The sequence below is a fragment of the Abramis brama genome (genome assembly GCF_963993115.1).
Source record: "Abramis brama genome assembly, chromosome: 9".
NCBI classification, from domain to species: Eukaryota; Metazoa; Chordata; class Actinopteri; order Cypriniformes; family Leuciscidae; genus Abramis; species Abramis brama.
In genome coordinates this window covers 39,292,296-39,306,256 of record NC_139971.1, presented here as the reverse complement: position 1 = coordinate 39,306,256, position 13,961 = coordinate 39,292,296, and the positions used below count along the sequence as shown (strand labels likewise).

The 13,961-nt window shown below is 37.3% G+C and overlaps 1 protein-coding gene across 3 annotated transcripts in view; it reads left to right on the top strand.

Annotated features, from left to right (window-relative positions):
- Positions 1-1,038: 1,038 nt before the first annotated feature.
- Positions 1,039-13,961, top strand: part of sipa1l3 (signal-induced proliferation-associated 1 like 3) — an 85,985-nt gene continuing 73,062 nt past the window's right edge. For all 3 annotated transcript variants that reach the window (XM_084123783.1, XM_084123784.1, XM_084123781.1), the window contains exon 1: positions 1,039-1,234. The gene's annotated coding sequence lies outside the window, so the exon portion shown is untranslated. The remainder of the gene's footprint in view (positions 1,235-13,961) is intronic.

Below are 13,961 nucleotides of genomic sequence, written 5' to 3'. Positions count from 1 at the left end.
AGCATTAGGGCACTTTTTGTTGTCATAACCAGAATGGTTAACTAATATTAAACATAAAATGAACCTATAGCACAAAAAAACAGCTGGTTATAAAGCTGGCTGCACTTAATAACAAGTAGTTTAGCAACATTTCTCGACACATTTTCATCTTGGTTTTAAAAGATTCTGCAAGAGAGTGAACATTTATAATATTGAAGGAATTATTAACAGAAGACGGTGTTGAGTGACCACAAGGGTGTGCTATACACTACACGAAAAATGTACCTCAGTTAAGTTTAACGTATACTGTAGATAGACGTGGTATCTAAATGTGTGTCATACTATGGAGCCCTCCAAAAAAGGATTGTCTTTACAACCGAAAATCTGCTTCTGTTGCACGTATCATCTGTTTTGCAAAAATGCTTTCGAAAAACCCGAAAAGATATGACACTGCAGTGCAGTCTGACGTCAGGATGCAGTCATTCATCATCATTGTGCCGCTGTAGGCTATAGTACAACACAATCAAAGTGTCATTTACACATCCAAATTACGTTGCCTTTATATGTTGGTTTCCCCATTCAGTCACTTTGTGCTGTAGTATTAACTGTTTTAATGCAAGTGCCTTCTAAACATGTTAACCATGTGACAGATAGGCTAATGAGCATGATATGGAAATGGAAAGGAAAATGTAGCCTACATTATTGATTTTTTTTTTTTAAAGGGAAATAATATATTTAAGCTTAAACCCCAATTTCACTCATTTCCAGACAGTCCTTGTTTTATTTGATTTAATAACAAATAAATAAATATAAATAAGAAAGCCAGAATGAATGTGTCGTGGTTAATGTGATATGTTTTTAGTTATTTTATTTGTATTTAGACAGTGCATTCATGTTGTGTTTATTGTTTGTACTGTTGTGAATTAAACTATATGCTATATTACAGACCGCTGTTCACGTTACATTGCGGAATTCGCTCTCTTTCATTATGTTACTACAGACAGACACTTGTGAATGCAGCCCCGCGCATGCGCAGTGTCATATGTGTGTGCGCGAGTAGCAGCCGGGCGTCGTGGTTTCGGTTGGCTGGGAGGAAGAGGAATAACGAATGTGGGAGCCAAGAAGAATTCCTCGTTGGCGAACGGCGCTGGAGCGACAATATCCACAGGATTTCTGAAACGTTTTACGGACTACACATGTATCCTTAGGGAAATTTAGGGAAGTTTTCCCCTCACGCGTTCCCGGGTCGGATAAGGTAAGAGACGTTTACCGGGGATAATTAGTTTTAACGATCAGGTTTAAATCAACAATGCGAAGTGGCGAGTAAAACTCGGGAGCCGTTGGACAGCTTTCAGATTTTGTCATGTTTCTTTATTGTGTACACGAGCATATAGTGGGCAGTGGTGGTTTTTATGAAGCAAGCACTGGTCATTATGCAGGATTTGGGATCACTGTACTGTATTTTCATTAAGTGAAAAAACGTTAGCGAATATAAACGCTTTAGTCCTTCCTGATCAGTCAGCGCGCATGCGTCAGCACTATGTAGTTTTCACTCACCTGGACTAAGGCCATTCAACAATAGTAAGACTACACTTTTCACACAATGGTGCCCTTGTTCTTAAAGAAAGTTAATGTGTCTTGAAGCTTCTTAAAATGAATGTTGGTTGTTGGTGAGGGCAGATTGTTGCTTACTGGTAAAGTTTCAGCACATGCTTGAAGAACCCAACTGAAAAGGCCAGTACATCTCAGTGTACGAATGTTGCTTTGCAGTTTGTTAGTGAATAAAAAAGCGGTTTGGTGTGAGTTTTAAGTTTGGTATTTAGCACTTGTAATAGATTTGGGTATTATTTGGGTAGATGTAATTTGATTATGGCAGAAAACCATTTGAAATGTATTTTCATAATCCTAATAACAACAGGTGGTTTATGTGTCACTATTGGATTATAGGAATAGTTCAGCTAGAATTGATTTTCTATCATTATTTACTCACTAATTCTTGTTACAAGCCTGTATGATTGACTGACTGACTGACTTTTGTGGAATACACAAGTTGTAGAGTAACAGCTTCAGTCACTTTCACCATATATGTTTTGGAAACTGTTGACAAAATCTAACAAAAAAGCGCATGTGATTTATGTTTTGTATCATATTTGATACATCATGTTTTTTATGGTTCATATAGTATGATAGAGCGAGAATATGGAGCTCACACTCTGAGGAAAAACATCAAAATATGCAATTTGGTGCAGTAACCGTTGTTATTGATATGGCAAAAAAGTAGGCTAGATGAAATTTTTATAGCTTGTAATGTAAACCAATGAGATTTTTATAACTGTATAAGAATATCACTCAATATCCTCAAACAATATGTCTTAGTACATAATATTTAAATATTTAGGTTTATGATCAAAGCTTATCTGTTGTGTTGATTGTGGAGGGCATGGCATATTTTAACATGATTTGTTTGATGTAGTTAAAGTATAAAATAATTAGTATAAAAGTTATTATTACGTTTACTTTATAAAAATCAGTAACGATTTCACAGCAAAAAGACACGTGCACCACGACCTGAAGGTGGGCATTTTTAAAACTATACTAAAAGGCCTTTTACTTGCAAAAAAATTATGAACTATCAATAAGAGGGCAAAAGGTTGTAGTGGATTGAGTACAATGAGATTTTCTGCAAAGTTTTGATAATTTAGAAACCTTAGAAATGAATGTTTCAAATATGAAACAAGTAGGCTTTATAGCAGGGATGGGCAAAGTTGGTCCTGGAGTGCCGCTATCCTGCAGAGTTTAGCTCCAACCTTAATCAAACACACCTGAACAAGCTAATCAATGTCTTCAGGATTACTAAGGCACAGGTGACAGGCTACAGGTGAGGTTTTTTTATTATCAGGGTTGGTGCTAAACTCTTTAGGACAGCGGCACTCCAGAACCGACGTTGCCTATCCCTGCTTTATAGGGTAAATTGTATGCAAATTCCCACAGGCCGTTGGCTGAACGTCCGATGCATATGGCACACGAAATGGAAAAACATTGGGAGTTTCGAAGTCGTCATCTGATTGGTTGAAATCTCCTGGATTTCCAGAAAATGTATGTGTCACGTTCTTTAGCAGTCCACTTGGATACAAAGCCGTCATGATGCCAAACCCCCTTATGGAAAAAAGAAAGCCTGTGCAGGGCTCCAGACTAACTTTTTTTACTAGGAGCGCTGTAGCCCCTGACTGAAAATTTTAGGGGCACACCTTAAATCAGCTTGCAATGCAATTATTCAAATTTCCCCCAAAATAACTGTAATACTGACAAATGCTTTAATAATAAATAGACTTAATGTACAGATACTACAGTGTGCAGTTTTATTTTAAGTTCACAGGGCTCCAGACTAACATTTGACGGCAGCAGCACCGGAGCCACTGAGTTCTACAGAAAACATCTGGTAGCACTGGGGCTGACAATAAATTAGGGTGTAGATGAAATTTAGGGTGTAGATGAAATTAACTTTAATTATTATCATTCATAATGTCTTAATATTAATTAAAAAGCAAAACGAGTGAAAAAATGTATATTAGGGAGTGAAAATAGCCAATAAGCATCCTACTGTTAATAATGGTATTTTTATTTTTTTATTTTCCTATGTTTTCCTACATCTTAAAATTTTTAGTTTTAGGACAATCTTTGAAGGATGAACAAAAAATGTGTTGGTCATCACATTAAAAATAACATTTATATATGATATTATAGTTTTGAAGTGCTGGAAAAATATGTGTAGTAGGCTACTTGTACTGTAAGTGTTAGACTATTTCTGTCACAATACCATAGTTATAGTCAGAGTTATTACATTACCTACATTAGCCTAAATCCATGGTGAACGTTGCTGATTTGTGGACTGAAAGCCTTCTATAAGTAGGGCTGGACGATTTTGGCTAAAATCATAATCGCAATTAATCAAACAAGTTACCTCGATTACGATTATTGAATGATTATTTAAAAAAAAAAAAAATTCCTATGTCACTGGCAAGGCTTATACTGTAAATACGTTCACGGTTATTTTTTCTAATGAAAGATTTAGGGATGTCCCGATAACACTTTTCACTTCCGATACGATACCGATACCTCAGCTTTGGCTATTTGCCGATACCGATATCAATCCGATATCTTTATTTTATTCTTGAACTAATACTACTAGTAATAAAATATATGGAAGCACTTTGCTCAATTAGCCACATAAAAACATCTCACTCAAATGGAGAACAAATACTTCTCCAGTATATAATCCACAACAACAGTTGATAATGAAAGACTGCCACCCTTTATTCAAAAGACCTTGAGATATGTTTGGTAACCTGAATGAATTTAAAATTAATTAGCTATATTTCAGATCAATATATTTGTTTCCTTAAAATTTAAATTAACTTTAACTTCTCATCTGAATTATAAATAATTTATTTCTGTATAAAATAATACTATAATTAAAAACACATTTGATTTTATTTTTTAATCAATGTAGAATGTGTTACTTAAAAATAAAAAGATTAGTGCTCTGTTTTAGGACAAGAAATGAAAACCAATGCAATATGATGAATGTCCAAAAGATGAGATCATTTTATATTTTTATAAAAAAAATGTACACAGTGTGTGTGTGTGATTTTGATTGGGTGACAGTTGTATGTTACAGTTTGACAAGAGTTTACAGTTTGACAAAAGCACTATGTTTTACACAAATATAAGTAGGCTAAACACTTTGCAGTTTTAATGATGTCCTGTATGAACAAATTGACGTTGATGTTATAATGACGAATGATGTTTTTATGTTTCCACTGTTAGATCGCGTCCGTGCCTCTCTCTCTCTCTCTGACACACACACACACACACACACACACACATTCAAATTCGCGTCTAGTTCTACGCTTAAACATTTTGAATCCATTCGCGCGTCCAAAGCGAGTTTGAAGCGAAATAGACGCGCGTTCAGAGCTAAGGGACGGGGCGGAGTCACGTGACTACACACGCGGTAATATGTTTTAAGGGGAAAGTACATTAACACACAGTGGGCGGAAATATTAATAGGATTAAAAAACCGAAATAACCGACTTGGTAAAATTATGTCGGTTATAGGCTCTGAATTTCGGTTTCGATTACTTTTCGATTAATCATCCAGCCCTATCTATAAGTGTTTCTCCTGGTTTCCACTAGAGATGCACCGATTACAATTTTCTTGGCCGATTCCGATTTTTCATTGAGTTTGACCTGCCGATACCGATTTTAACCGATTACAATTTAATTTTTTCTAACCACTTTACAGCACACACAAATATTTATTTTATTTTTATTAACAGATAATTGCTATAAAATGGAACTATATAAATGACTCCTGGTGTGGGAAATTAAAAGTTAATTAAAATTAAACTAAAAGAAAGCTTATACTGTATATTCTAGACTAGTTTACTCACTTTTTAATTTTTTTTTTATAAAACACCATTTTTATAAAACACCTTTTCTGACATAGCCTATTCCAGTTCTTGTTAAAACACACTAGACATGCAAATTCTGTGCATTTTGGGCACTTTTTGTGTGAAATAATACTTATTTTGTCCATCAAAAGTGTGCTTTCACTTTAATTGAGCGTGAGCAGCAGCAAAAATAGACTCAGCGGCGAAACCCGAAAACTTGCGGTGTGAAACGGCCGTAATTCACAAGGTTTCCTATTGCGTTCCGTTTGCACGTGTGATGCTGATATTGCGCAATGTTAATCATGCGGCGCCCGGGTGCATTTGACCGGCATAAAATCGGCATATGTCAGACCAACCGGCCGGTCGCCGATCATGGCCGATCACGTGAAAATCGGCCAATTTCAGTCACCAGCCGATCAATCGGTGCATCTCTAGTTTCCACGTCAGCGCTGTTTGATCTGATATCTATGGTTCATAACAGAGAACTCTGCGCCGAATCGGAATGTTTCTCACTGGATCTCGCAGCGATGATGTTATTAATTCTGAGGCGAATTCAATGGATTTCTTCACTGGATCTCCTAGTAACAGTGTCGCGTGATCGAGATCGGCCCGCAACTGGCAAGTTCGGGGCGCTGCGCTGTTATTGGTCCGAACTAATAAACGGTCCGTGAAGCATAAATGAGTAGCGCATTGTCGTTCCGCTTTCATTTTGTTTGCATTCGCTGCTCGGCAACATTGTGGGCACGCGAGCGCAACCTAAATAAATATTTGGTCGCACCGGCAGGAAAAATGGTCGCAGTCTGGAGCCCTGCAGTGTGACAATGAGCGCTTATCTGGATGAACTAAACAATAGATTTTTAAAAGAATGTGAAGTTCACATCACCATTGCAGCAGTAAACTTGTACAACGTTCCTAAGTTAAGTGCACGCCGTTTGGCTTTTTTATGGGGACATCGTCTTTACATTTTCCCGCCCCTAAACATGATGCTGTGATTGGTTGCTTTCGGTCTGAAGTCCTTCTTGCTTGGTCCTTCCTTGGCCAATGAAAGCTGTGTTGGAGTCCAGACCTTCTGCTGTCAGTCTCAAGATCTGGCTATGTGCATTCCGCTTTAAGTAAGGATTAAGTAAGTCATACAAATTTGTCTTAATATGTTCAGGGCAGAATTAAAATTTTTGGTTGAACTATCCCTTTGTTTAAGTGCTTTATGAATATTATTGACTCCACTGCAGGTCATGCACAGATGTGTAGCAGTATAACTAAAAATCAGCATATGTTTCAGGGGAAGTCAGATGGCTTCACCAGTGCACACGCCATACCACCACATTAAACCGTATGAAATTAGAGAACCAGACTGTCGTGCCTGGAATTTTGAGGTTTTATTTTAGTCCTTCCTCTTTGAGGCTAATTCAATCACATGAATGTATCTGATAACAGTCATATTGGCCAAATTCAGTTCTCATGGTATGTGAAGCAAAGAACAGTGAGGGGCTTCTTTATGGACAAACGTGGACATCAGTCACTGCTGCCGTTCACACAAAAATAGACTCAAGCTTGGAGCAGATTCTTCTTTCAGGTAATAACTTAAGACAAAATGTATTTTTGTGAGGAGTTGAATGCCGTTGTAAATCTTAAATAAATGCATCCAGGTGTTAGGCTAAACTCCAGTTTTCAGTAACTTGCCCTGTAAAGTAGCAATATATCTGTGTGTGGAGGAATAGCTGGAGTTCTTGGGAATTCATAAGTTCTTTTTCCATCAACTAACCAGTAAAGTTTCTTAAACTTGCATACACTGACTTTTTCAGTCTGCTGGTTATTGAAATGTCAATGGTTTTGAATAGACAAACCCAGCTGAGAGTATAGGCCTGGATTGTCTGAAGGATTTGCATATTGTCATTTAAGTTCTTGTAGGTTTTTTTAAGGTGGTGCCGGCATTGTCTTCTGCAAACATGGCTGATTGGTCTATTTGTTTTCTCTTACATTTGTGTGTCATTGTTATCAGGTGGAGAGAAAAATGAACAACCCATGGGCTAAGAAACATGTCTTTTTAAGCTCTAAAGCCCAAAGTATAGCCTATTTTGTTTAGTTTTTTACCCGTACGCTAGCGTATGCGCACATTCGAACACGTAGCCTTTTTAAAGTATACTCCATTTGAAAGCATGCGTGAACGTAAGCGGTTGATACATGCGCTCTAGAAAATTTCTGTGATATTTTTCTCCAGAAGTTATGACAGAAAAAAATAACTGTATTCTTTTAAACTAAAGTTGCGGATATCTTATAACCCCCTCACACAAGCGCTTGTCAATCTGTGCGTCTGTTGTTGTTGCAGTATCCAGTATTTTGTTGTTGTTTCTTCTCTTTGGTTTCATTTTCTACTGTGAAACAATTTGTATTGCATGAAGACGTGTGACCAGTAGAATATTGATACATCACAGTGTGACCTCTTGGCTGAATTAAAATAATGCATATTTCTGCAGTGACTGCGCCTTCACGCTTAAAAATTGAAGTATCCTTAGGCCTTAAAGGGATAGTTCAGTTCACCCAAAAATGAAAATTCTGTCATTAATTACTCATCCTTTAAGGACTCGAGTAAGTTTAAAATATCTTTATCATCAAAGTGATCACATTAGTATACACCTTAATGGACAACAGTGTAGTTATACAGACTAAATGACAACGTAATGACTGCATATTAATGCCATCACAGACTTTAGTATTCTCTCTGGGTTATATTCTCAGGTAGGTTATTAGCGTGACATCACTACCTGCTTTTATGACGTCCATTAACTAGGCCAGAAATATCCCTAAAGCTGCTGAAGTTTCTTATTCTCTCTCTCTCTCTCTCTCTCTCTCTCTCTCTCTCTCTCTCTCTCTCTCTCTCTCTCTCTCTCTCTCTCTCTCTCTCTCTCTCTCTCTCTCTCTCTCTCTCGCTCATTCACTCTGCTCTCTGCTCTCTCCTTCTGCCTGTTTGGCCAGAGTAAATATAGCATGTTTGGTTTTTTGCTGGAGGATAAACACAGATGTCGAATCGGACTTTTTGCCACTGCAGACTCACCCCAACGGTTTCTCTTAGAGATATAGGAAATGACAGAAAAAGGTACAATCATGACACTCAGAAAATGCTTAATGTAGCCATTAGGTCTGATTGTATCCTTATTTGACCAGTCCAATTTGCCAAGTAACAGTTAATAGAGTTACTTTATTTACTGTAATAGAATGCAAGGTTGTTAAATATTGCATTAGTAATCGCACATTAACTAGAGAGCTATTTGCATCGTTAGGAGAAAACTGGTCTTTCTGCTTGTTTTGCTTACGTATTGAACATGAAAACTGACAGCATTGTAATGTGATATGGTGCAGGGAAGAATAGGTTTTATTTGTATGATTGCACAGCTACTCAACCGAAAGGCAACAAGTGGTTTTGTCAACTTGGTGTCATGACTTATTGTCTTTTCTTGAGAACATGTCAATGGAAAGAATGACTTCCACAAAGTGTCAGCCGAAGTCAGCAGGCTTCCATGCTGTTTTACACCTGTTTCACTCCTGACTCTCCACCTGCTCAGCTCCAGAACCAGAGAGACCTGATTGACGAGAGAGGGAGTTTGAGCGCAGAACAAAACTTGTCTTTGCTATGGCTTCTCACTCGCATGCATAACAGAATAACAGATATTTTAAACCTAAAACTGTCATGCATATGTGAAATTTAGGATAAAGTTTAAATATTGAGATGTATACACATTGTAGGAATTTTGGGCCTTTGCATTAAAAGCATGATATTTTCCATTGCTATACTATCTTTATAACAATTAGGGATGTACTGATAGAAAAACTGTGGCTGATAATCAATATGATGACCTATATTATAAATGTACACTACTATTCAAAAGTTTGGGGTTGGAATAAGTCTCTTATGCTCACCAAGGCTGCATTTATTTAATCAAAAATGCATTAAAACTAATGCATTAAAATAATAAAATATTATTACATTTTCAACTGTTTTCTATTTGAAAATATTTAAAAATGTAATTTATTCCTGTGAAAGTTTAGCATTTTAATTTTATTTTCAAACAAAGTAGCATAGATCTACATCATGAAAATAATTGTTGTCTTATCAGTTATCAGCCATAATTTCAATATCGGTGCATTTCCAAATACAGTAGAAAAGAAAAAGCTTTACTACTTGAGCTAGAAAAAATCATATATTATCTGCGCACAGTCACAGAGAACCCCTGCAATAACATAAATCATTTTAATGTGCTGTAACCATTAAAGAAAAGCTTTTAAATGTCTTCTGATTTCTTAAACATCTAGCCTGGAACATTAGTTGATGTGGGAGTACTTGGAAGATATGAGAGGGAAATTGACTTTACCAAAAAGTGTCTCAAAAGGGAAAAGGCTTTGTTTTATAGAGGATCTCCATTAAATTAATGACACCAGATGTTTCAGACCCACACAGCTGTATAAGTAGGCCATTCATTGTCCCAGGAGATCTCCTTGTTCACAACTTTCTGTTCTTAAGGAATTTCCTATTGATCTGGCCGAGCAATTTATTCTGCTTTCTCTGGAGAGACGGGGAGGAAGAGAGACATGGAGAGGAAACTGTCGGAGTGATCCTCGAGAGCATGTCAGCGGATACGCGGGAGGAAGTGTTGATGAATGGAAGCCGACTGTCTCGAATGTCTCCGGTACCGTTCCAATGCTAATGGCAGTTTCTAGTCTTAAACCAGATACACTTTCTGTACTCTAGTTACGTCACCTACAAGTGAACTGTGATATGGACTTGATAGACTTAATGAAGTGGGTAGTTTTGCTGCATCTTCCTCCATCTGTCTCTTATTGAGGGAAGTGTGGTAGTGTCGTGCGTCACGCTGGTTCTTTATGTTGCACTGTTGGAGAGGAGGGTAACTCAGACAGGAAATGAGTGCAGGGAGATGACAGGCCCATGAATCACCCCCACTTTGAGGAGATGGGTCACATCAAACACACACAGTGCGTTAAAATACCTCATGTTGCCTAAGCGCTCATCAGAGGAAACGCATTTGCTCCCATGTCCTCTGACTCACTCATATATGCCAAGAATTTGGTCCACTTTAAGAATTTAGTAGAACATGTCATTTTTCGAGGATTGTTTGAGTACATTTTACAAGAAAATGCTATAACTTTGCTTGCCAGTTATTATGGAATTATTTGTGATCTTTACTAGCAATTTCTGAGTGAAAATTGATTCTACACCAAATTTATTTGTAAATGCCACTTGAAACCACAGGGCCCATATTCATAAAGAATCTTAATGCAAAGAGTAGCTCCTAGTGACAAAATTCTAAGAAAATTCTTAGAAATGTGGGCGTTTACTCTTAAAATTGAAGAAAAAATCCTAGTAAAGAAAAAAGTAATTCAGAAAGCATCTTAACCCTTAAAAGAGGTCTTAAGTTCAAAATTGTTAGGAGCACGGATGAGGACTTTTAAGAGGCTTAAGAGTTTCTTTAGCAGAGGAGAAAATGACAGAAAGACGAAGAAGGAGAAGAAATGTGTTGCAGACAATGGATGACAGTGAGTTAATAAGAAGCTATATATTAGATCGTGCAGGGATCATGTTTGTGACTGATCTTATTAGAGACACGCTAACATCTCCGACACAGCGCAGAAATGCCATAGCGCCAGAAATGAAAGTAATCACTACATTACAATATTTGGCAACTGGGAAAATTCCATGTTTGATACATTAAAACCAACATTCAAACCACCACTTAAATAGACATGCCAGTAATCAGTGTAATTGGAAAGAGTGGAACAATTTTTATCATTCTAAGCCAATCAAATACCTTATAGGAAATTAACAGCATGGTAAATAAATAAAAAAAGGATTTATATACACATATATAATGTGTGTGTGAACGGTCAAATAGGAAAAATTACGCATGTCATTTCAAAGTGAAGGCTTAGAATAGACCCTGTACTTAAAATCACTCTTTTTTTCCTTCTTGGACAACCAACCAATCACAGTCGTCAAAAGATAGTGTCATACATAGCAACGGGGTCAACCCCGCCTCCTTACTAAGATAAAAGTTTTTGTCTTTTCCTTACTCAGAGTTGCTCTCAGATCGGTCCCGAATTGCTCTTAAGCTAAGACTCCTACGTAAAAGTTTTTAAGCTAAATTAAGAGTTTTCTGAGAGGATTCTTAGAATCTTTATGAATACGGGCCCAGGGGTTTTCCTGCATTGAAAATATTTTGTCGGCCGGCAAAATTAATCCTTAGTTTTCCCACCAAACATTTATTAGATATTAATAATAATGTGACGATATTTGCCGTTCTGGAGAACTGGTACCTGCTGATAGCCGGCTTCTTAAAAACGCTCCTGTGAGTGTTTGTATAAGCGTTCAGTGAAAGGTTTCTATTTACGATGTGTTTTTGCAGCGTTGAGCTTTGTAGCCAATCACAGACATATCTGTTGAGTGTGTGAATACAATGGCCAATTAAATGTGTTTGTTTCATGGTGCAAACTACACATGGCAAAGTTTCTGGATTGACAACTGTATTTAAATGCGCAGTTGAATCTGACAGTGATAGCCATAGCAATTGATGGAACAAAACAATCTGATACTGTATGTCAAATGATCTGTGCATTAAGTCCTGGTGTGTAAATGCAAAAATAAGAGACCTGCCACTTTTTCAATGTAATGTGTTTGTTAGGGGTGTGCCGGTTTCAGAATTGGTGATGACGGTTATGACGTGAGTCAAATGTGACGGTTCGTAACATAACCGTCGTCGGGGGGGGTTGCGACGTTCGTCTGTTATAGGACAACTTAGTTTGAATAAAATTAATATTTGTTTAGTGTTCAATGTTGTTATCAATAGAGATACACGGATGGGGTATTAGTTCATCCGCAACCGCATCACAAAACTCATCATCCGCACCAACGTTTTTTGACCAGATTTCAAAGCCGCACCCGCCGGCCATCCGCTGATTGTTTTGCGGTCTATGGACGATGCAATGCTCTGCTGATGCGAGCCGCAAGAAAGCCCTTGTCTGTTCTAGAAAGGATGCAGCAAAGATATTTAATGCTAATGTATGAGGCCTAGGCCTACGCTGAGTTTCATTCATTTACGATGAGATGCGCTCTAGTTCAACTTAACAATGCAATGCAAGTGAACGCGGCGCATCGGAGCCTCGATGTCACGGTTATTATATTGTCTCCTATATTTGCTTTTTATTAATTAAATACATGCAATTGGTTGATGAAACATTTATTAAAATTAAGATACAATTTGTACAAAACGAAATTCGCTTTAAAGAAAGGCTTTCTACAAAGCAAAACTTAATGAAGTGGTAAAAATCATGTCTGACGATTTACAAAACAAAACTTCATTAAGTGGTAAAAACCATGTCTCCCGATTGCAAATGTTCATTGCTACTGTTTTTTATTGCAAATGTTTTTCATTTGTTTAATAAATCTCATAATGATGGCACATCACTATATCATAGCTTTTATTTCCATCTCAAATGATTGGCGGTCGGTCAGGGGGTACTTGGCAAAGAATCAATACAGTTGGAAACGACGTAGACCATTAAAAACACAGACTGTTAACAATTGTTTTTAATTAGTATTTAAACATTCTCTATGATAAAAAATGTTTGTAAAAAATATTTTAATAACACGGTTTTGGTGGTTATAGAGTTCTAATGACGGTGTTCAACTATAACCGTCGGTCTCAGGGTTATATACTAACCGTCACACCCCTAGTGTTAGTGTCCTTTTACATTTAAATGTACATATTTGTTAATATAAAAATATGGTTATAGGCACTTTGTTTTATGCTCTGTCCTGACAGTGATTATTTATTTGTTAAATAGCAAAAGTGAATATAGCAAACTGTTTCTTTGGCATTTATTGTGACAGTACTGTTCTCACAGTTCACATGGGGAACTTTGTACTGTGTGTGTGTTTGTGTTCGTCCGCAGACCATTTTTGACCCAGGAAAAACCCTGAACCACTGAAAGGCATTTTTTTGCCGTATGGTTTGTGGTGCGTACTGTACCCTACAAGTGTCCAGGGTTTAGTTTCAAAATAGTGAGATGATTTTGAGCTTCTTTAAAGGCTTGTGTTCTGAATATTTCTTTCTCAGAAAGCTCTCACTTGCCTCCTTTGAGAGCCCTGATGTGGTCAGAGCTTGAGGGCCGCACTTTTTCCGCTCTGTGTAGTCTGCACACGCCCACACGCATATGCCTACACTCGTTTAAGTAGCCTACACACATTCCTGCATTTACTCCATCTTCGGTCTGCAATACCTTCCATTTTTTGACCACTTTATAGTGGTATTTTATGGTATTATAGCTGTATCAGTGATGTTTTATTGGGTTACTGCTCTCTAATCGGTTAAATCGTGGTAAGAATTTCTAATGATCTCTTGATTAGTCCGTCCTGTATCATTATCCCTCTGATTTAGTGTTTGGGCTTGCATCCAAAGAACGGATGACGACCGTGTTAAGGTTCAGTGTTGAAGGATTTTTTTCTTTTGCCAACTTTTCCAC